The sequence below is a fragment of the Rhinoraja longicauda genome, chromosome 43 (genome assembly GCF_053455715.1).
Source record: "Rhinoraja longicauda isolate Sanriku21f chromosome 43, sRhiLon1.1, whole genome shotgun sequence".
Taxonomy (NCBI): Eukaryota; Metazoa; Chordata; class Chondrichthyes; order Rajiformes; family Arhynchobatidae; genus Rhinoraja; species Rhinoraja longicauda.
Genome location: NC_135995.1, coordinates 1,818,474 through 1,839,090, shown reverse-complemented (window position 1 = coordinate 1,839,090; position 20,617 = coordinate 1,818,474). Strand labels below are relative to the sequence as shown.

Below are 20,617 nucleotides of genomic sequence, written 5' to 3'. Positions count from 1 at the left end.
AAGTCTAATTTGATATTTTTTCGAACTTGACAAAAGTCAAATTTTCTGTTTCAACGATGGGTACATGCTATAATATAATCAATGAAGTTCCTGAAACATGGGTGTCGTCACTGCTGCATTCCATGTCTCTACTTTTAGGCTTTGGCTGCGGTTCCCTATCACCACATTGGCAAAATCTACATCCCTTTTTACCAGTTAATAGCCCTCACGATTCTTTCTCCTACAATACCATTGTCTGAAGATGAGAGATCTAAGAGGGACTCATAGGCAACCTTTTCAGTCAAATAGTCAGTATCTGGAATGAGCTGCCAGAGGAAGCTATAGAAGGGGATACAAATACAGCCTTTAAAAAAAAATTTAGACAGATAGACGAATAGGAAGATATATAAGAAAATAACTGCAGACGCTGGTACAAATCGATTTATTCACAAAATGCTGGAGTAACTCAGCAGGTCAGGCAGCATCTCGGGAGAGAAGGAATGGGTGACGTTTCGGGTCGAGACCCTTCTTCAGACGAATAGGAAGAGTTTAGAGGGCTCCGGTCAAAAGGTTATCACTACTCAATTTACAATTAGGATTATGCCCACTAGATCGGCATGGACAAGTTGGGTGAAGGGCCTGTTCCTGCACCATACAACTCAATGACTCCTCTCGGGAAATAAAGACAATGAACTGGGGCCACAGTTAGATGTGGGCTTATGGCAGTGGTCGTGTTTCAGTGTTGGGAGGAGAAGCTGCCGAACGTTGCCAGATACAGGTTGTATAGGAGGTCTAAAATGCAAAGATGCACGGGCGTTAATGATTGGGAATTTCAACAGCTTTGTCACCAACTGGGATATGACTGGAAGGAAGGGGGGAGATGCAGAAGTATTCTTGGATTACACTCAGGAGAAAATATAGAACATAAAACAGTACAGCACAGAAACAGGCCCTTTGGCCCTCAATGTGTGTATCGAACATGATACCATGTTATTTATTCACAAAATGCTGGAGTAACTCAGCAGGTCAGGCAGCATCTCAGGAGAGAAGGAATGGGTGACGTTTTGGGTCGAGACCCTTCTTCAAACTGATACCATGTTAGACTAATCTTCTCTGCCTGCACGAGTCAGGTACTATTGCTACGTATCACTCCATTCCTTGCCTATCCATGCGCATCTGAAAACTTCTTAAACACCACAGAGGCTGGTGGGTCCTTAACATTTCCACTCTGGTCAAAAGGTTATCACTAGTCAATTTACAACAGCACCTTGAGGGCAACACAGAGTGGGGGGGGGGGGGGGGGGGCACAAGCAAAAAAGGGGAGATTTGGGACAGACTAGACCAAGGGGACCCGTTGGGCCCAAATCTCTCCTGCATTGGTGCAGCACCCTCTCCTCCCCCCCTCCCTCCCTCCTTCCCCCCACCCTCTTCCCCCTCCATCCACCACCCCTCCCCCACCCACTCCCCCTCCCCTCCTCCTCCCCTCCTCCTCCTCCCTTCTTCCCCTACCCACTCCATCCCCCTTATCCTCCCTCAACCCCCCCTTATTCTCCCTCCTCTCCCCTCCCTCCCTAGGAGATAGATTTAAACTTAAAAATGTGAATAACTTAAAAAATATAACACAGGTTTCAATGAAACCTTTTCCGTTAGCACCAAAGGGATGACGGTGAGTAAGTTGGGCCTAAAATTGTCAAGCTATCGTATATCGTTTTGGCTATAGTTCAGGAACAAACAAACAAACAAGAGTTTTAGTATATAGATACCAAGAGCCGAAAAAGTAGATGAGGTGGTGCAGAGGATGTGAGGTTTAAGGTCAGCCAGGAAGAAAATCAACATATAAGAAATAAAAGCACTTAAGATGTTGTGTATAGTATGGAGAATGAGAATTGAAGGGAAATAGAGAACTGTGTCGCTGACCAGACATCAGCATGTATTTGGAAGCAGTGTCCAGTTCTAAATAAACCTCTTTTTTAGTTTAGTTTAGTTTAGAGATACAGCATGGAAACAGGCCCTTCAGCCCACCGATTCCGCACCGACTAGTGATCCCTGCACACTAACACTACCCTACACACAAGGGACAATTTACACGTATACTAAGTAAATTAGCCTACAAACCTGTATATGTTTGGAGCTTGGGAGAAAACCAAAGCACCTGGAGAAAACCCATGCAGGTCACAGGAAGAACATACAAATTCCATACAGGCAGCACCCAGAGTCTGGTTCGAACCCGGGTCTCTGGAGCTACAAGGCAGCAACTCTACCGCTGTGCCAACATGCCGCCATTTGCACTGGTCTTTCGCAGAGGAGGACAGTGGTATCAGCAGTGACGTTAAGGTGGCGAATGTGAATGTGAAAGAATAGGGATATCAGAATTGTAGAATCTTCAATTTGAACAACCCACGCTTACACATAATAGAGAGATTGTCAGAAAAGTCACTTCAGCTAAATATGTGGAAAACAAAGCTGCCTGCTCCCTCCCATCAATATTGCTGCCTTTTCAAACTTGCTGTCTATAGTTTTTAATCCCTGTTCTAATATTCCATACAAAGTTTTAATTGGTCATGGCCCATTTGCACTGAATAGATACATTGCTATTGCTCCTCTACAGACAATATATAAATCCCAATTCTTCTTGCCGTACACAACACACAGTTTACCGATTGGAAATTACTTACTCAGAGAACCCAGGATCAGTAACAGAACCCTCATTTCACCAGGTGACATTCTGCAAAGGAAAACACGGAATTAAAATCAGAGAGAAATGAGGGACTGGGGTCTTGTGCAAGCTGTAAACTGAAACAGCAATTAATAGTTTGTGAAACACATCACTCCCTGACTGGGAGATCTACAGACAGATGGGAGATCTCTCTCTCAGCGTTGTACAGAAAAAATTAATTACAATCAATTAACGAGGTAAAATTCTGAGATTAATTAATTGGTGATGTCTTCTTACCTGATTCTGCAGAGGTGCTGCTGTCTGGGATGGAGGGAGATGAGACCACCTGCAACCTCCTCAGTCCTGGGGACTCTACCGTGAGTGTTAACAGACTCAGCGACAGCTCACCGACTACCTTCCACATCCACTTCATGAGTGAATAACTGCAGGGCTGTATAACAGTGCAGCCGATGTGGGTTTGGGAACAGCATGCAAAGCAGACAAACCAACACCTATTCTGTGTCTGTGGAATGAAGAGTCCATTGTTTCCCGTCGACTTCCTCTAACAACCGCAGATCAGTGAAGGGTCAGCACTGAGCAGGGGGCTGCAATTGTAACAGACAAATGTATTAGAGAGGAAATGCACTGTAGGTCCTGTATAAATCCTGCCTAATGATCAGCTGACCATTACTACACAGAGGGCCATACTGGAACAGAAATAGAGATGTGTTAACAGAGGGAATAGTTGTAGTATAAACGCTGCCAGTGGACTGAGGATTGGAAATGTAATGGACAGTATTGGAAATGTAGTGTACTGAGTATTGGAAATGTAATGGACAGTGCGAGCCAGAGAGGGTGCAGCCACAGAATAAATCCCAGCCACGTTAGTACTGGGTCAGTATGTGACACTGAGCTGTGTATATGGGAACTGGAACAGACAGGAAATTGGAGAGAATTTTATCAGATTTATTCTCCACTCCAGCATCATCCCACATGGCAGCATTGTGCTGTGTGGTGGATCTACAGTGAACAGAGAGGGCTGCAAAAGGAAACTGGCAGGATCATTCCTGTTGTACTAAAACATGTCGCATCAGATATTGGTGTCTGTGCTCCGGTCCCAGAACAGACAGTAAACAGGACACTGGCAGCTGAAGCACAACTACGGCATGCAAACAGGTTCTTTGGCCCAACTCCCGTTTGCCTCTGCCTGACCATAATTATCCCTCTAATCCTTTCCGATCCATGAACCTGTCCAAAAGGCTTTTAAATGTCATAATTGTTCCTGCCTTTACCACTTCTGGCAATTCATTCCATACATCCATCACCCTCTGTGTGAATAAAACTGTCTCTCACGTCCTATTTAAATCTTTCCCTGCTCACATTAGGACATTGAATAGCACATCACAGAAACATCCCTATGGCCCACAATCTCTATGCCAAATGCAGCACGATAAAATTAATCATATCTCCTTGCAAAAGATATTATAGAGGTATATAAAATCATGAGGGCAATAAGTAGGGTAAACGTGCATGGTCTTTTCCCAAGTGTTGGGGAATCAAGAACCAGTAGACATAGGTTTAAGGTAAGAGGGGAAAAAATTAACAGGGACCTGGGAGCAATTTTTTCACTCAGAGGATGGTGGGTAAATGGAACATGCTGCCAGTGGATGTAGTTGATGCAGGACTATAACGGTATTAAAAAGATACTTGGACAGGTACATGGAAAGGTTTAGAAGGAAATGGGCCAATGGGACTACCTAAACTAGGGGATCTTAGCCGGAATTAATGAATTGGGCTGAAGGGTTTTTTCCCTGCTGCATGACGACATATGATCAATATCCCTCCATTCCCTGCAGGTCCACGAGCCTATCTGTAAACCTCTCCGATGCCACTATTGTATCTGCTTCCTCACCACCCATGGCAGGATGTTCCAGGCACCCATCACCCTGTGTAAAAAAAACTAAACCTACACATCTACGTTAAACTTTGTCTCTCTCACCTTAAATCTATTCCCTCTAGTGTTTGACAATTTCACATTGGGAAAGAAGGTATAACTGACTAGTCTCTCTATACCTCCCGTAACTTTATATACTTCTATCAGCTATCCTCTCCTTGTAGGTACCTCTCCTCTCCAGTCGTAGCCTGTGGCTGCTAGTCCGGACTCAGCGGCAGCGGCAGCGCGTTCCCCAAGGCACTGCAGCTCCCGGAAGGCGGACCGCACATGGAGCCGCACGGAGCTGCTCAACATTGGACGTGGCTGCGAGAGACTGGCTAGTGAGTACTATAAAACCCTCACTAAAATCCCCACGGAGCTAGGTAGAACAGCCCCCTGGATCACCACACCGGAGGGAAGGAGACGGAGTCAGCGCAGGGAGAGGAAGCAAAAACGTGGCCGGAGAGTGGGGGTGCAGGCCAGGCTACGGAGGGCCCACAATGTCCATCCCTACCAAGCCTCTTTCTCGCCAATGTCCGGTCACTCTCCAACAAAGTGGATGAGGTAAGGCTATGGATCAACCCCCAGCGATCCCTGAAAGTCTGCTGCGCGCTGATCTTCACGGAGACGTGGCTCAACGCGCTGGTTCCCGACGGGGCTATGGAGCTCACGAACCGGTCACTACATCGGGCCGATAGAACAAAGGACTCCGGTAAGAGTAAGGGCGGTGAGCTCTGTATCTACATTAACAATGACTGGTGTACCAACCACTCCGCAATAGAGAGCTACTGTTCCCCAGACCTGGAGTACTTACTGCTCAAATGTAGGCCGTTCTATCTGCCGCGGGAGTTTACGGTGGTCATCATCATGGCCGTATACATTCCCCCACAGGCTAATGCTAACCTAGCGCTAGCACAGCTGCACTCGGCCATCAGCAAGCAGCAGGATGCCCACCCCTGCCGGGGACTTTAATCAGGTCGACCTACGAGCCTCGCTCCACAAATTCCACCAGCATGTGCAGTGCCCTACCAGGGGCTCAAACACGCTGGATAAGGTGTATACCAACATAAAGGACGCCTACAGAGCTCTCCCCTGCCCACCCCTGGGACAATCCGATCACCTCTCACTGCTTCTACTGCCCGCATACAAACCCCTCATCCGCAAGACCAAACCTGCAATAAAGACGGTCAAAATATGGCCCGAGGATGCCACCCTACAATTCCAAGACTGCTTTGATCGCACCGACTGGGACCTGTTTGCACAGCAGGCGACCTGCGGTTCAGAGGTAGACCTGGAGGAATACACATCCACTGGCTCTCCTACATCAACTGCTGTGTGGAGAATGTCATGGAGGACAAGGAAATAAGGATGTTCCAAAACCGGAAACCCTGGATGAATAAGGAGGTACAGAACATGTTGAGGGCACGCAACAATGCCTTTAAATCTGGTGACACTTCAGCATACAGTGTTGCCAGGTCAAACCTGAACAAAGGTATTAAAAGGGCCAAAGACACCCACAGGCAACGGGTGGAAGACCACTTCAATACCACGGACACCAGAAGCATGTGGCAGGGTGTCAGGGACTTCACTGGCTACAAGAGCAGCCCTGCCTGCCCCCACAGCGATATCACACTAACCAACGATCTAAGCGCCTTCTTTGCCTGCTTCGAAACTGGCAACCACCTTGAGTGGAAGAACCCCAGCCGAGGCGGAGGGACTGGTCTTGTAACTGAGCACACAGGAAGTACAACGCGCTCTGCAAAGGGTCAACCCACGCAAGGCTGCAGGCCCGGATGGAGTTCTAGGAAGGGTACTTAAGGACTGTGCTGAACAGTTGGCTGAGGCATTCACCAGGATCTTTAACCTGTCATTATCTCTGGCTAAGGTCCCCAAGTGCCTGAAGTCGGCTACCATAGTGCCGGTGCCGAAAAAAGCAAAGATCACCAACCTGAACGACTACCGTCCGGTTGCCCTAACTCCGATAGTCATGAAGTGCTTTGAAAGGCTGGTCCTCTCGCACATCAAATCCAGCATCCTTAACTCACTGGACCCACGTCAATTTGCATACAGGGCAAATAGATCCACAGAGGTTGCCATCTCTCTGGCTCTTCACACTGTCCTGACTCACCTGGAGAGACAGGGCACGCACGTGAGGATGCTATTCATTGACTATAGCTCCGCCTTCAACACGGTCATCCCCACCAAGCTCATCACCAAACTCTACCAGCTAGGCCTCAGCTCGTCGCTATGCGACTGGATCCTGGACTTCCTGCTGGAGCGACCGCAGGTAGTGAGAATGGGCCCGCACCTGTCCTCCACTATCACCCTGAGTACCGGCACACCACAGGGCTGTGTTCTGAGCCCCATGCTCTACTCCCTCTTCACACACGACTGTGTTCCTGTATTCGACACCAACACCATTGTCAAGTTTGCTGACGACACAACGGTGATCAGGCTGATCACCAACAGTGATGAAACAAAATACAGAGCGGAGGTGCAGAACCTGGCGGACTGGTGCTCTGATAACAACCTGTCCCAAAATACCACCAAGACCAAGGAGCTGATCATCAACTTCCGTAGGTCACACAAAGGGGAATATGCCCCGATCTTTATCAATGAGGACAGTGTGGAGAGTGTCCAGTTTCACGTTTCTGGGCACTCACATTTCGGTGGACCTAACATGGTCCAACAACACTGCTGCGCTGGTCAAGAAGGCACAGCAACGACTGTTCTACCTAAGAACACTGAAGAAGCCTGGTCTACCCCAACAGCTGCTGACGACATTCTACCGCTGCACCATAGAGAGCATCCTAACACATGGCATCCCTGTGTGGTATCTCAGCTGCACGGAGGCAGAGAGGAAAGCTCTTCAGCGGGTAGTCCATAGAGCTCAGAGTACCATCAGAACACAGCTGCTAGCCTTGGAGGGCATCTACAACACACGATGCCTCAGAAAAGCCACCAGCATCCACAAAGACTCTTCACACCCCTGCAACAGTCTGTTCGAACTTCTACCATCCGGGCAGACGATACAAGGCCTTCTACGCCCGCACTTCCAGACTCAGGAACAGCTTCATCCCTAGGGCCATAGCTGCTATGAACCGGTCCTGCTGAGCCGGATGGGCACATCGCACAGTGAACCAGCACAAATCTACTTGCACTTTATTCTGTTTTAAAACTGTTACAATTTGTTTCATTGGGTTGTTTAAATTAATACTGACTAGCTAATTAATTTATTGCATCGTATGGGAGGCGGATTCCCAATCTCGTTGTACCCCTGTTCAATGACAATAAAGATATATTGTATTGTATTCTATTGTAATAGCCCATAATCCAGGCAGACATTAAACCCATGGCCTCCAGCTTTAGTCAGCCCATAGTGGCCTCCAACCTCTGTCTTGGTAAAATGAATGCAAGCATCAATCTTATCTATGCCCCTTGTGATTTAATAAACCTCGGCAAGGTCACCCCACAGCCTCATTCACTCCAAAAAAGAAACAGCCCCCACGCATCCAGGCTCTCCTCACATCTTGAGCACTCCTGTCCCGGCAACATCCTTCTGCAGCCTCTCTATCTCAATCACATTCTTTGCAGTAGCATGGTGACAGGGCCCAGGAGTGTAAGTAACACTGTAAATGACAGGGCCCAGGAGTGTAAGTAACACTGTAAATGACAGGGCCCAGGAGTGTAACACTGTAAATGACAGGGCCCAGGAGTGTAACACTGTAAATGACAGGGCCCAGGAGTGTAACACCGTAAATGGCAGGGCCCAGGAGTTTAACACTGTAAATGACAGGGGCCAGGAGTTTAACACTGTATGGAGGATGGTGACGGCAGAGGCTATCACAACATTTCAGAAGTATCTAGATGAGCACTTGAATCACCAAGGCCTAGAAGGTGACAGATCATATGTTATCATATCATATCATATACATACAGCCGGAAACAGGCCTTTTCGGCCCTCCAAGTCCGTGCCGCCCAGTGATCCCCGTACATTAACACTATCCTACACCCACTAGGGACAATTTTTACATTTACCCAGCCAATTAACCTACATACCTGTACGTCTTTGGAGTGTGGGAGGAAACCGAAGATCTCGGAGTAAACCCACGCAGGTCACGGGGAGAACGTACAAACTCCTTACAGTGCAGCACCCGTAGTCAGGATTGAACCTGAGTCTCCGGCGCTGCATTCGCTGTAAAGCAGCAACTCTACCGCTGCGCCACCGTGCCGCCATGTTGTTATCTGGGAATTATATAAATTGATACTGGTGAGGGCAGGAATAGAGAGATCGGGGATATTAATGTACGGCTGAGGGGCTGGTGCAGGGAGCATGGATTTAGATTTCTAGACCACTGGGATCTCTTCTGGGGTAGGGGTGACCTGTACAAAAGGGACGGGTTACACCTTAACAGCAGGGGGACCAACATTCTGGCTGGTAGGTTTGCTCGTGCTACAAGTGTGGCTTTCAACTAAGTAGTGGGGGGGAGGGGTTGACAAACTGGGAACACGAAGATGGATTTAAAGGGGAATTATAAAGGAATATAGGAGAAATTGCAAATGACTCTCAAATGAATGGGGAGGGAAGTTCTACAAGGGATAAGAGAGTAAGGTCAGGGCCAATTGTGACCGGTGTGAGAGGCGAGGTGAATACCGAAGTTAAAGTGTTGTATTTAAATGCGCGAAGTATAAGAAATAAAGTGGATGAGCTTGAGGCTCAGTTAGACATTGGCAAGTATAATGTTGTGGGAATCACTGAGACATGGCTACAAGAGGACCAGGGCTGGGAACTGAATATTCAGGGGTACACAACATATAGAAAAGACAAACAGGTGGGCAGAGGGGGTGGGGTCGCTCTGTTGGTGAGGAATGATATTCACTCCCTTGCAAGGGGTGACATAGAATCAGGAGATGTAGAATCAGTATGGATAGAATTGAGAAATTGTAAGGGTAAAAAGACCCTAATGGGAGTTATCTACAGGCCCCCAAACAGTAGCCTCGACACAGGGTGCAAGTTGAATGAGGAGCTAAAATTGGCATGTGGCAAATGTAATGCTACGGTGGTTATGGGAGATTTCAACATGCAGGCAGACTGGGAAAATCAGGTTGGTAATGGACCCCAGGAAAGAGAGTTTGTGGAGTGTCTCCGAGATGGATTCTTAGAACAGCTTGTACAGGAGCCTACTAGGGAGAAGGCAATTCTGGATTTAGTGTTGTGTAATGAACCTGATCTGATAAGGGGACTCGAGGGAAAAGAGCCATTAGGATGCAGTGATCACAATATGATAAGTTTTACTCTACAAATTGAGAGGGAGAAGGGAAAATCGGAAGTGTCAGTATTACAGTATAGCAAAGGGGATTACAGAGGCATGAGGCAGGAGCTGGCCAAAATTGACTGGAAGGAGGCCCTAGCAGGGAAGACGGTGGAACACCAATGGCAGGTATTCCTGGGAATAATGCAGAAGTTGCAGGATCAATTTATCCCAAAGAGGAGGAATGATTCCAAGGGGAGTAAGAGGCACCCGTGGCTGACAAGGGAAGTCAAGGACAGCATAAAAATAAAAGAGAAGAAGTACAACAAGGCAAAGAAGAGTGGGAAGCCAGAGGATTGGGACTCTTTTAAAGAGCAACAGAAGATGACTAAGAAGGCAATACGGGGAGAAAAGATGAGGTACGAGGGTAAACTAGCCAATAATATAAAGGAGGATAGTAAAAGCTTTTTTAGGTAATGTAAAGAGGAAAAAAATAGTCAAGGCAAATGTGGGTTCCTTGAAGACAGAAGCGGGGGAATTTATTATGGGGAACAAGGAAATGGCAAGTGAGTTGAACTTTGGATCTGTCTTCACTAAGGAAGATACAAGCAATCTCCCAGATGTTCTAGTGGCCAGAGATCCTAGGGTGACGGAGGAGCTGAAGGAAATCCACATTAGGCAGGAAATGGTGTTGGGTAGACTGATGGGACTGAAGGCTGATAAATCCCCAGGGCCTGATGGTCTGCATCCCAGAGTACTTAAGAAGGTGGCGCTAGAAATTATGGATGCATTGTTGATCATTTTCCAATGTTCTATAGATTCAGGATCAGTTCCTGTGGATTGGAGGGTAGCTAATGTTGTCCCACTTTATAAGAAAGGAGGGAGAGAGAAAACGGGAAATTATAGACCAGTTAGTCTGACATAAGTGGTGGGGAAGATGCTGGAGTCAATTATAAAAGACGAAATTGGGGAGCATTTGGATAGTAGTAACAGGATCGTTCCGAGACAGCATGGATTTACGAAGGGGAAATCATGCTTGACTAATCTTCTGGAATTCTTTGAGGATGTAACTAGGAAAATTGACAGGGGAGAGATGGTGGATGTGGTGTACCTCGACTTTCAGAAAGCCTTCGACAAGATTCCACATAGGAGATTAGTGGGCAAAATTAGAGCACATGGTTGTGGAGGTAGGGTACTGACATGGATAGAAAATTGGTTGTCAGACAGAAAGCAAAGAGTGGGGATAAATGGGTCCCTTTCAGAATGGCAAGCAGTAACTAGTGGGGTACCGCAAGGCTCGGTGTTGGGACCGCAGTTATTTACAATATACATTAATGACTTGGATGAAGGGATTAAAAGTACCATTAGCAAATTTGTGGATGATCCAAGCTGGGTGGTAGTGTGAACTGTGAGGAAGATGCTATGAGGTTGCAGGGTGACTTGGACAGGTTGTGTGAGTGGGCGGATGCATGGCAGATGCAGTTTAATGTGGATAAGTGTGAGCTTATCCACTTTGGTGGTAGGAATAGGAAGGCAGAATATTATCTGAATGGTGTCAAGTTAGGAAAAGGGGACGTACAACGAGATCTGGGTGTCCTAGTGCATCAGTCACTGAAAGGAAGCATGCAGGTACAGCAGGCAGTGAAGAAAGCTAATGAAATGTTGGCCTTCATAACAAGAGGAGTTGAGTATAGGAGCAAAGAGGTCCTTCTGCAGTTGTACAGGGCCCTAATGAGACCACACCTGTAGTACAGTGTGCAGTTTTGGTCTCCAAATTTGAGGAAGGATATTCTTGCTATTGAGGGCGTGCAGCGTAGGTTTACTAGGTTAATTCCCGGAATGGCAGGACTGTCATATGTTGAAAGATTGGAGCGACTAGGCTTGTATACACTGGAATTTAGAAGGATGAGAGGAGATCTTATCATATCATATCATATATATACAGCCGGAAACAGGCCTTTTCGTCCCTCCAAGTCCGTGCCGCCCAGCGATCCCCGTACATTAACACTATCCTACACCCACTAGGGACAATTTATTACATTTACCCAGCCAATTAACCTACATACCTGTACGTCTTTGGAGTGTGGGAGGAAACCGAAGATCTCGGAGAAAACCCACGCAGGTCACGGGGAGAACGTACAAACTCCTTACAGTGCAGCACCCGTAGTCAGGATCGAACCCGAGTCTCCGGCGCTGCATTCGCTGTAAAGCAGCAACTCTACCGCTGTGCTACCGTGCCGCCCTTATCGAAACATATAAGATTATCGAAACATATAAGATTATTAAGGAGTTGGACACGTTAGAGGCAGGAAACATGTTCCCAATGTTGGGGGAGTCCAGAACAAGGGGCCACAGTTTGAGAATAAGGGGTAGGCCATTTAGAACTGAGATGAGGAAAAACGTTTTCAGTCAGAGAGTTGTGAATCTGTGGAATTCTCTGCCCTCAGAAGGCAGTGGAGGCCAATTCTCTGAATGCATTCAAGAGAGACCTAGATAGAGCTCTTAAGGATAGCGCAGTCAGGGGGTATGGGGAGAAGGCAGGAACGGGGTACTGATTGAGAATGATCAGCCATGATCACATTGAATGGCAGTGCTGGCTCGAAGGGCCGAATGGTCTCCTCCTGCACCTATTGTCTATTGATACTTAATGATCAGTATGGACAAGGTGAACTGAATGGCCTGTATCCGTGCTGTATGACACTTTGACTCTATCAGTTGAAGCCTGGGGCAGATCAGTTATGATTGCATTGACACAGGGCAGGCAATCTACTTTTGTCCCTGTTTTGCTGTGTTCCTGTGAGAAGACACTGAGTGATCTTGGCAGTCACTGATGGAGGATTCTAATTCAATGATAAATATTGCAGCGATGGAACAGCAGAAAAGGCACAGGAAATTCACTCCTTGGTCGAGCAGGCCAGAACTTTATAACTCGGAGTGCAGGAAGATGAGGGGTGATATTATAGAGGTGTATCATTTCATGAGAGGAATACATAGTATAAATGCAGTCTTTTACCCAGAGTAGGGGAATCAAAACCAGAGGCCATGGATTGAAGGTGAGGGGGAAAAGATTGAGTAGGACGGAACCTGAGGGGCAACTTTTTTTTTTAAATGCAAAGGGTGGTAGGTATATGGAACGAGCTGCCAGTGGAGGTAATTGAGACAGCTACTTTCACAACAAGTACATGGATAGGATAGGTCGTCGTGGACATGTTGGGCCAAAAGGCTTGTTTCCACACTGTATGACTCTATGACTCTCCCAGTCCGAGCTCCCTCTCTCACCTCAGCCTTGCTTCCATCCATTGCTGAATGTTCCTGTGATTTTTCCCCGGCCGTTTTCTCTGCCTCAGACATGGAGAGTCCATTGTTCTCAGTCAGTGAGCTTCCTAAAACAAACACAATACTAAGAAGCATCATTGGACAGAGGGCTCTGACTATTGGATCTTTAATGGATAGAAGATGTTGAAGAATATCTACTGGACATGTCCATAGAACACCACGGGCAATGCAATGGATCTTCTATAATTTTAATGGACAATTATAATCGAACTGCCCACCAAAGGGTCCAATCCAACCAACACCAATTCCATGCTTTAAAATGACACCAGCTCCTCCCACGCTTCTTCATCTAATCCCAGTACACTGAGCATCCATTGCAGTTCCCATTTAGTTACTCAACCTGCCTTTGAATACTTGCACACACAAGAACCGCACCAGTAGATATGCAATGTACATAGAGCATTGGATAGAAAACTTCCACAGGACAATCACTGTGCCAGACCTTGGTCACTGGGTTCGGGATCAGTAACAGGCTAACGGCACACAGGGCCTGGGCAGCTGAAGACAAAGATATTAATTGTGACGCTGTTAAATTTGTGGATAACAGGTCAGAATCAGAGTGGCTGAGAGAGCCAACCACTGAAGGTAATGGTGGGGCATATGTGATAGGAAGGGGCAAGGCCATGGAAGGCATTTAAAACCAGGTTATGTATTTTATGACCGGGATCAGCAGTAACAGGTGAATGAGATTGGTGCAAATTGGGAAATTGGGAAAATTCTGCCTTTGCTTTCAAACTGTAATAAATAAACTTTCCATTTCTCTCCACTTTCACTGCCCCCTAACACTGTCTGCAACTCAAACACCTCCTTCTTATGCCGATCCATTCATTAGTTTGTCTCTCTCACTCTGTGCCTCTCCAGCTGTTGTCTCTTTCATGTCTTCTCCCCTCACTGCCCAATTGGACAATCCCTCTCTCGTTCCACATTTCCAACCTTTGCTCAGTTTGCCACTGTGAAATTTGGCCAGTTATCTGGGATCCTGAAGTGCAAGATGCCTTGTTCTCATTGAACTGCCATTATAAATATGATAACAGAACAGGGGAGAATTGAACAGTGGCGCATTTCCATTGGAACTGCAATGTCCAGATATGCGAGAGTGAATTATTAAGATACTGCACGGAAACAGGCCAATCAGTCCAATAATTCAAAGATAGACACAAAAAACCCGAGTAACTCAGCAGGACAGGCAGCATCTCTGCAGAGAAGGGATGGATGATGATTCTGGTTTCCACCCATTTAAAGAAGGGACTCGACCCAAAACGTCACCCATTCCTTCTCCCCAGAGATGCTGCCTGTCCCACTGAGTTACTCCAGCTGTTTGTATGTATCTTCAGTTTAAACGAGCAGCTACAATTCCTTCCTACACTAGTCCAATATTTCAAACTGCCTTGAAAACTCTTTGCCTCCCTCTCCCCACTCCACCAACTCTCCTTTTGTCCTTTTTTCATCTGTGGCTTAGACAATAGAAAATAAACAATAGACAATAGATGCAGGAGTAGGCCATTCGGCCCTTCGAGCCAGCACCACCATTCAATATGATCATGGCTGATCATTATCAATCAGTACCCCGTTCCTGCCTTCTCCCCATACCCCCTGACTCCACTATCCTTAAGAGCTCTATCTAGCTCTCTCTTGAAAGCATCCAGAGAATTGGCCTCCACTGCCTTCTGAGGCAGAGAATTCCAGATCTGACCGAAAAAGTTTTTCCTCATCTCCGTTCTAAATAGCCAAACCCTTTTTTCTTAAACTGTGGCCCCTAGTTCTGGACTCCCCCAACATTGGGAACATGTTTCCTGCCTCCAACGTGTCCAATCCCTTAATAATCTTATATGTTTTAAATAAAATCCCCTCTCATCCTTCTAAATTCCAGTGTATACAAGCCTAATTTGCATCTGTGGCCTTTCACAAAATGTTACCTGTGCCCGATATGAAAAGTACTTTGTTTTCCTTCTAGATGTTTCTTGTTACAAACAGGATTGTGGGAATGGTGGCAAATTAATCTGCAGTGCTTCCATTGGAAATGTTATGATGGCAGATTTGAATTTGGTACACAGAAACAAGTATTTAAGCCCTTCCACTCAAACTCCTATGAAAACTGCCTCTATCGTCCATTCCCTCCTCCTATCCTCAGCCACTCTCCTTTTCCATAAATTCTCGTTTCCTTGTCGCTCAATTTGCATCTGAGCCCTTTCATCAATGGTTACCTGATTCCTTGGTGTGAAAAGTCCCTTCTTCTCAGTCTATGTATTTCCTGGTAAAAACACAGATGATAGAGCAGGGAAGTTAACCCATTAGTAATGTAGTGGTTGCAAAAACAAGGGTGTTTTGTATGGAAGTTACTGCAGAGGAACAGGCCATTCAGCCCAACGACATTGACTTGTTTTATACTGCACACCAACATCCTGCAATGTGGAAGCACTGTGCACTCAGCTGTGTCCTGGGACTGCAGTGAACAGAGGGGACTGGACAAGGAACATCCACACAATCATTCCTCATTCACGAAAAATTACATCAGTTTATCTAAAGATCTGAATTGGAGGCAGCCATATATCTTGGACCATTAAAAATTATGGAGAGTACTCCAACGAGGGAGACAGATGGGACCACTAAACGGTTTGAAAATCAGCATGAGAACATCGTGACTGAGCTCAACACAGAGGAAATAGTGGAACAAGACTTAGCGCAATGAATTATTTATGTCCCTGCATAGAAACAGGTCGTTTTGCCCAGCAGCTCCATGACATGTTTTACATTCTACATCAACCTCCTGTAACGTGGCAGCTCTGGACACTCAGCTGTGCGGTGGGACTACAGTAACAGAGAGGACTGGAAAAGGAACATCCACAAAATCATTTGTTTTGCACATTGGTGTCAGTGCTCGAGAACTATGATGAGCAGACACCACATGGGGCCTTGGCAGCTGCAAAACAGCCAAAACTAGAAAATGGTGTTGGGACTTTTGAGTTTAAAGGGAGACAATGGATAAGCTGTCTATTTTCCCTAGAGCAAGGATAAAACCTGAGCAGTGTCTTTACGGAGGTTTATAAAATTGAGGAATGTTAGTAAGCTGTATAGTCACAGTCTCTTTCTCCGGATAAAAGTCATAGGTTTAAGGAGTGACACATTTTTCAGAGCGTAGTGAGTATATGGAATGAGCAGCCAGAGGAAGTGGTTGAGGCATGTACTATTATCATGTATTAAAGAAATTTGAAGAGATACTTGGACAATAAAGATGTAGAGAGAGACACAACAAACTGTATATTCTGCAATTCTGACCAAAACTCCAAGTGCTGGAAGAGCTCAGCAGGTCAAGCAGCATTGTGGAGGGAATGGACAGGCGATGTTTCATGTCAGGCCCCCTCTTCAGACTCAGACCACCATCTGTCCATTCCCTCTACAGATGCTATCTGTCCGGTTGTGTTGCTCCAACACTTCGAGGAACACTTGCTCAGGGATATAGGTAAACCACTGACGTGTTGGGCCAAGGTGCATGCTTCCATGCTGTTCAACTCTCTGCCAGCTATGAAAACATTAAATGTGCAGATGAGTAGCTAAGATATATCAGATGCTGCACGGAATGGATTGCAGAGATAAGGAGTAAGACCATAGAGGGAACTGAAAATCATAAGATGTTGTCACTGACCCCTCAAGGTACCACACAAGGTCTCTGTCTGTCTTCCCAGAAAGCCTCTTCCTTAATCTCGTACTTTTCTGTTGTTAATATTGCCCAATGTACAAAGACTGGTGTTTTTTTTTGTCAGAAGTGAAGAATCCTCTATTCTTGCTTTGCAACTGGCATCTCACAAACATGATATCAGGAATGGGTAAGAATGATTGAAGGAGTGAGTCCATTGGATTGTCAATGGAACCGAAAGCTGGAAAGAATTATTTAGAATTTACCACACAGGAATGTCCAGTTCAGGCCAAAATCACAGCCATGCCATGTGCCCATCCCTGCTTGCTGCAATCACGCAATTCTGTTCCTGTCAAAATTAACATCATCGTTCCTAACATTACGTACTTTACAACACTCTCATAGCTCAGTGTCCAACATTAATAGTGTGCATTCCTAGGGAGGGATGTACCTTTTCTCTGGATGTTTATTATCCAATCCATTCTATATATTATATTCCAGTACAGAGGGCCAACATTAGCTCACTGCTGGTGTGGGAGGAAATTATCCTGCAGATGATGCCTCTCTCACACTCATGTCCTCTGATTCACAATCTCTGCTCACTGTGCACCAGCCCCCCACTCCCTCTCCTCCCATACCCAGCTGTGCGCCTCCCAAAACAAGGCATCTTAGACAGACACGGATCGAGAGAATGGGTTTAAACCGGGCGAATGGAACTTAATGAAAAACAATGCAAGGTTAAGCACTTGTGTGAAGTATGGAAAGGCGGTAGAAATTAAAAGTGGGTGGAGTGCAGACAGATCGAGGTGTTCTTGTGCATGAGACACCTGACAGTCGACATGAAGGTGCAACAAACGTCAGGAAGGTAAGCAGCACATTGGGATTTATTGCAAGCGGGGTTGGAGATGAAAATACAGTTGAAGTTTAGCCATACCTGAAATACTATATGCGATATAAGAAAATAACTGCAGATGCTGGTACAAATTGATTTATTCACAAAATGCTGGAGTAATTCAGCAGGTCAGGCAGCATCTCGGGAGAGAAGGAATGGGTGACGTTTCGGGTCGAGACCCTTCTTCAGACTATATGCGATGTTGGTCTCGTTATTTAAGAATACATTTGCATTGAAAATAGCCCAAAAGAGATTAACTCACCTAATTTCAGCGATAAAGCTTTTATACCACCACAAATGTCTAAAAGTGTTGGTTTGTGTTGTTTGGAGTTGACAAGGATGCGGGATGAGGGGTGAGCCACACACAGTCCCACAGCGGCAGAACAGTGTAGTTGTTGGGACAGAGTCAGAGATAAACAGCATGGAAACAGGACCTTTGAGTGCACACCAACCATCCTTTAAAAAAAATCCTACCCTCAACTATGTTATTCTCCCCCATTTTAACTTTGGGCTTTTTTGTTTTTAACTAATATTGTTTTTATTAATGAACTGAAAATGTATTTGTTTTTATGTTATCGTTTAGACGTATTATGGTACTGCAAATAAGAATTTCATTGTGCCGTTTCGGTAAATATGTTACAATCTCTCCCTCCTCCCTTCTCCTATTCCCCCATCCTCTCCCCCCGCCCCCTTTCCCGCTGCCTCTTCCCATTCTACCCACCAAAATTGCTCCATTCGCCACAACACACAACAATGTAAAAGATAGAATTAAAAGAAAGTACCATCACTGATGTTTTGGGAGCTGAGAGGACACCCACAAGATCAAAGGGAGAATGTGTAAATCCACACAGTCAGCACCCGAGGTCTCGTTCGAAGCCAGATGATGGGAGAGCCGAGGCAGCAGCTATATCAGTGTAAGAAAATAACTGCAGATGCTGGTACAAATCGAAGGTACTTATTCAAAAAATGCTGGAGTAACTCAGCAGGTCAGGCAGCATCTCAGGAGAGAAGGAATGGGTGACGTTTCAGGTTGAGACCCTTCTTCACACTGATGTCAGGGGGGCGGGACAAAGGAAGGATAAAGGTGGAGACAGGAAGATAGAGGGAGAACTGGGAAGGGGGAGGGGAAGAGAGGGACAGAGGAACTATCTAAAGTTAGAGAAGTGAATGTTCATACCGCTGGGCTGCAGGCTGCCCAAGCGAAATCTCCCCTCATCCTCCTACGCTCCATGGAACAAAGACCCAGCCTACTCAAACTCTCCCTTTAGCTCACACCCTCTAGTCCTGGCAACATCCTCTGAACCCTTTCAAGCTTGATAATATTTTTCCTGTAACATGGTGCCCAGAACTGAACACAATATTCTAAATGCGGTCTCACCAAGGTCTTCTTCAACTGCAACATGACCTCCCAACTTCTCATTTCACTTGGGCAGCCTGCAGCCCAGCGGTATGAACATTGACTTTTCCAACTTTAGATAGTTCCTCTGTTCCTCTCTTCCCCTCCACAGTTCTCCCTCTATCTTCCTGTCTCCACCCATATCCTTCCTTTGTCCCGCCCCCCTGACATCAGTCTGAAAAAGGGTCTCGACCCGAAACGTCACCCATTCCTTCTCTCCTGAGATGCTGCCTGACCTGTTCAGCAGCTATATTAGCTGCACCACTGTGAGATGTTTTGAACAAGGCTATTTAAGAAGGGAATTATTGAAAAGGGCAGCAAGAATAAATCAGGGAACTATAGAACAGTGGGCCTGACATCAGTGGCGCAGAGGTTATTTGAGAGAAGTTGGAGGGACTGGATCTACCAGCATTTGGACAGGCATGGACATTCTCAAGGGGAGGGTGAGTGCAGTGCATGTTGGCACCAATGACATTAGGAAAATGGAAGAGGTCCCGCAAAATGAATATATGTAGTTAGGCAAATGGTTCAAAAGCAGGACCTCCAGTACCACATGCTAATGAGGGCAAGTACAAGAAATTTGGACAGATAAATGTGTGGCTGAGGAGTTGTTGCAGGGGGTAGGATTTAGATTTTTGAACCATTGGAATCTCTTCTGGGGCAGAGGTGATCCATACAAGGACGGGTTACACTTGAACTGAAGACCAACCAATATCCTGGCAGGAATGTTTGCTGCAGGTAGTCGGGTGGGTTTAAATTAAAATTGCTGGGTGGACGGGTGGGGGGGGGGCAGGGGTTCATTGCAGAACTGAGAGAACTGAGGCAGGTGAGCGGCTGGAACTAGGTATGGAAGGTGATAAAGAAAGCTCACTAGGCGGGATAGCACAGCAGGAAGCAACGTTGGACTGTTGTGAATTTGTGGAATCACCCAGAGAATTGTGAATTTGTGGAATCACCCAGAGAGCAGAGAATTTGTGAATTTGTGGAATTCTCTGCCACAGAAGGCAGTGGAGGCAAATTCACTGGAAGAATTTAAAAGAAAGTCAGATAGAGCTTTTTTTAGATTTAGATTTAGAGATACAGGGCAGAAACAGGCCCTTCGGCCCACCGGGTCCGCGCCGCCCAGCGATCCCCGCACACGAACACTATCCTACACCCACTATGGACATTTTTTTACATTTGCCCAGCCAATTAACCTACATACCTGTACGTCTTTGGAGTGTGGGAGGAAACCGAAGATCTCGGAGAAAACCCACGCAGGTCACGGGGTGAACGTACAAACTCCATACAGACGGTGCCCGTAGTCAGGATCGAACCTGGGTCTCCGGCGCTGCATTCGCTGTAAGGCAGCAACTCTACCGCTGCGCCACCGTGCTCTTGGGGCTAGTGGAATCAAAGGCTATGGGGAGAAGGCAGGCATGGGTTAGAGTCATAGAGTGATACATTGTGGAAACAGGCTCTGCGGCGTAACTCTCCCACACCGACCAACAATGTCCCAGCTACCCTAGTCCCACTTGCCTGCACATTGTCCATAACCCT

General features: G+C 46.3%; 1 long non-coding RNA gene across 1 annotated transcript; it reads right to left on the bottom strand.

The window, feature by feature from the left end:
- Positions 1 to 13,145: 13,145 nt before the first annotated feature.
- Positions 13,146 to 20,399, bottom strand: LOC144612177 (uncharacterized). The gene is made up of 3 exons (XR_013549638.1): positions 20,283 to 20,399; positions 18,465 to 18,586; positions 13,146 to 13,203 (listed from the first exon to the last, which is right to left on the bottom strand). It is a non-coding gene; the product is annotated as an uncharacterized LOC144612177 (long non-coding RNA).
- Between the last annotated feature and the right edge of the window lie 218 nt (positions 20,400 to 20,617).